Consider the following 3,300-nt stretch of genomic DNA (forward strand, 5'->3'; position numbering starts at 1 on the left):
CAGCACCGTCTTTCCAGCTGAAATCTGTCCTCGACGCCAAACCTGCAGCGAATCGCATTGTGAATTTGTTGCCCCTCGCCGTTTGTTGCCCCCTGAAATCGGTCGCCGTTGCAGAAAAATCGAAAATCGGTTGCTTTCTGCCCTACTTTACAGTTGGAGAAGTCTAATATTATTGCCGTTTTCACATCAATCCACAGGCAGCGCTCGATTCTCCTTAAGAAATCATCGTCATACGGTTCATCCTCGCGCTTAACTCAAAAATTTCCCGATAGCAAATCATCGCAGGCTGCTTCTTCGCTCTGCATTTTTTGCTCACGAACGTTTTCAAAGCTCAGAGCTTGCACCAATTCCCGTCAAGAAAATGGCAACGAAGGAACAACCAGCATTCTGAAAATCTAAGAAAGAGGTGTTCCGTCCAAATTTCTCACGTTTAAGTACATTCTTGCCCGTGAAACACCGCAGAAATCCTCGTGCTTTGATGAATCTTCAATCGAGCGATCTGCTTGCAACCGCCAGAGGTTATGGGACTGCGATCCGGTGACCGGTCCGTGGTGTTTGAATCAATGCTCCATTGTCACATCCCCGCAACCTCCTCTGGTCTAATCTTGTATCATATCATGCAATGATCAATCTCTGCTTCAAAGAGTGCCGCGCATTTCGATTCATTTGCCGTTGCAGGCTTCGACTGAGTGTTATTCCGTGAATTTCCGTCAAGAATCGTAGAGCTATCGATGAATCAATCAGTCAAATACTCGACGAAGCAAGTACTCGACGAATCAATCAATCCGATCGATGAATCAAACAATCAAATACTAGATCGTTCTTGCATTCAAGTATGCACTCTTCGTACAAAATCGAAGCACACATTCATGATTCAACCGCTGTTGATATTTCATATGAACTACAAGGGTCACAACTTACAAGAGTATATACTACACTTATTTCTCCCACAACTTCCATTCCACTAGACCTCGCAAAAACAAGGCAAGGGACTCACCAATGGAAATCACAAACAATGGAGGATGCAAACTAATTCTCACATGGTCACCACTTTTTCCCTCCTAGTAGTCTAATGCTAGGTTGGAGACGATACACTAGGGAACGATGTGCTAGTTACGACATTCTAGGCTACAACAATTGAGCATGGCTGCAACATCATGGGGTAGGTGAAATTCCCTCCTAGTGGGGTTAAGATTTCCAGCACTAGTAGCCACACGAGGAGCCCCTCTTAGTCTCTTCAAATTCTCAGGTGGAATAGACTGAAGATCAATTGCTTGACTTATTCGGAGGTTCATAGGAAACTCAATCTCACCCATTGGATTTGGTAAACATTCAACCATTGAATTTGTGAACATACAAAACAAGAATATTGATCTGTGTGATTTGCAAGCTAGACTATCAAACATGCTTGCACTTTGACAGCCAGAAAAGAGGCAATCCACCTCTCCCCTATGAAGGGGAGATCATAGGGGAGAGTTTTCCTCCCCCCTTTCCTTACACCTTCCTATGCATCTAATGGGTCAGAATTCGTACCTGTTCTTGGTCGTCAAATGCAATGTCAAATCTCCGAACTCTGACCAAGAATTGTAGGCCATAAATTTTTAAGATCTGAGAGCTTACACTTCTCTACCTCCTCCAAACCTTCTGGCATAGCTTTTAAGTGATTTCTCCATCTTTATCTCAATGGAAATGTCTTTGTTTTAGAACTATGTGTATTCAATATGGCATCTAGTGGGAGCAAAGCCAATGGGAGTGATCATGATAAGCGTGGAATTATCGAATCTAATGATCCTTCAAATTAACAAAATGATAAAGTGTGAAAGCTTATCAACAAGCTCAATCCCCATGAGTTGAAGCAAATCATGTGGGAGATGGAGAAAGAGCATGAGAGGTCTAAGAGGATGCAGTCTTAGTCTCATGTTACCCTAAGACATCACAACAATCAAGCACTAGGAGCCATTACAACTATTGTCCTACTAGCACCTCTCACTTACATGGCTTAGAAGCTAGCCAGCACATGATGATATGATGGCCCTATTCATGTGATGATGATGCCCCACATGATGATATGATGGCCCTATTCACTACTCCATTTATGGATGCAAACAGTAATGTCATGCTTTCAGGGATGTGGTAACTATTTTATACTAAATTTAAAGAAGCCATTATGGAATTTAGGTCGCAACCAAACGAAAAGAAGAATAATATCCTCCACAAGATGTACACATTTATTGCGTGGTATTGCATAATGTGTCTTTTTCTCGAGCCAATTCGCCCATCGTCTATCAACAACAGTCCCGACTAAAGCTTAACGCACTTCCAAAAATCTAGCAAGAACTAGAAAAGAAGTGGCAAATCTAGTTTGACAAAATTGCCTTAGTTGCTTCACAGAGTGCTCTCTAAATGCTGCATGCAAGTATTGATGGCTCTTTATAACACTCACTACGGTGTTAGCATAGGTTAGCATCTTGTAGCATTGGTTGCACACACTCTCCCCATAGCAAGAAATCAACATAGTGGTAACACAGGGCCGAGGTACTTTGCCAAACATTTCCATAAGCAAAGTAGCACACAGGCTAAATGACACACATATCTAGCACGTTGTAAGCTACTTGCAAGTAGAGTGATGAACCATCTATTGATTCTTATAATCCATGAAAAGAAACTACAAGGATGGATCCAAGTTATCTGGTATAAAGCCTTACACTTGGTAGTGAGACTAGCCTATCATCTTCTAGAAGATGATAAATTGAAAGGACATATTGAATCTAATCGTTAATGAGCTGAGGATTAAGTAGAGCTAACCACCAAAATGTAGTAGAAGTCTAGGAGATGTAGAATGAAAAAAATGCTACTCAATGTGGCTAAAGATAAGCCCAGGTAAGTTGTGTTAGTGAAAAAACCTATTGTTGCTCCATCTTGAACATGACTAACACTCCGATATAAGAGAACCAATATTCTATTTTATGCAAGGATCAATACTCATATCTATCATGGATTTTTTGGGTTGCTAATACAATCGCGTCCCATCAAAGTGTAAAAACAAATTTGAGGCTTAGGGTAGTAGTGGGTTCCAAAGGTAATACTCCTTCATATAACCTATCCGCCATGTACAATGGATAAAGAAGTGTGTGTTATCCTAGCTAACTGCATCTCTAACTTCAATAGATGACAAATCCAATCCAAGTTTAAACCCAATAAGCAAGTGCATTAGAGTAAAAAATTATACTATTTCCCTTTCACTACAAAAACATGAGCCATCCATCTCTTAAAATATGTCCATGTTCAATTTATAATAAA

Source organism: Dipteris shenzhenensis, chromosome 21 (assembly GCF_047967505.1).
Source record: "Dipteris shenzhenensis isolate YYH24624 ecotype China chromosome 21, Dip_SZ_1.0, whole genome shotgun sequence".
Lineage (NCBI taxonomy): Eukaryota > Viridiplantae > Streptophyta > Polypodiopsida > Gleicheniales > Dipteridaceae > Dipteris > Dipteris shenzhenensis.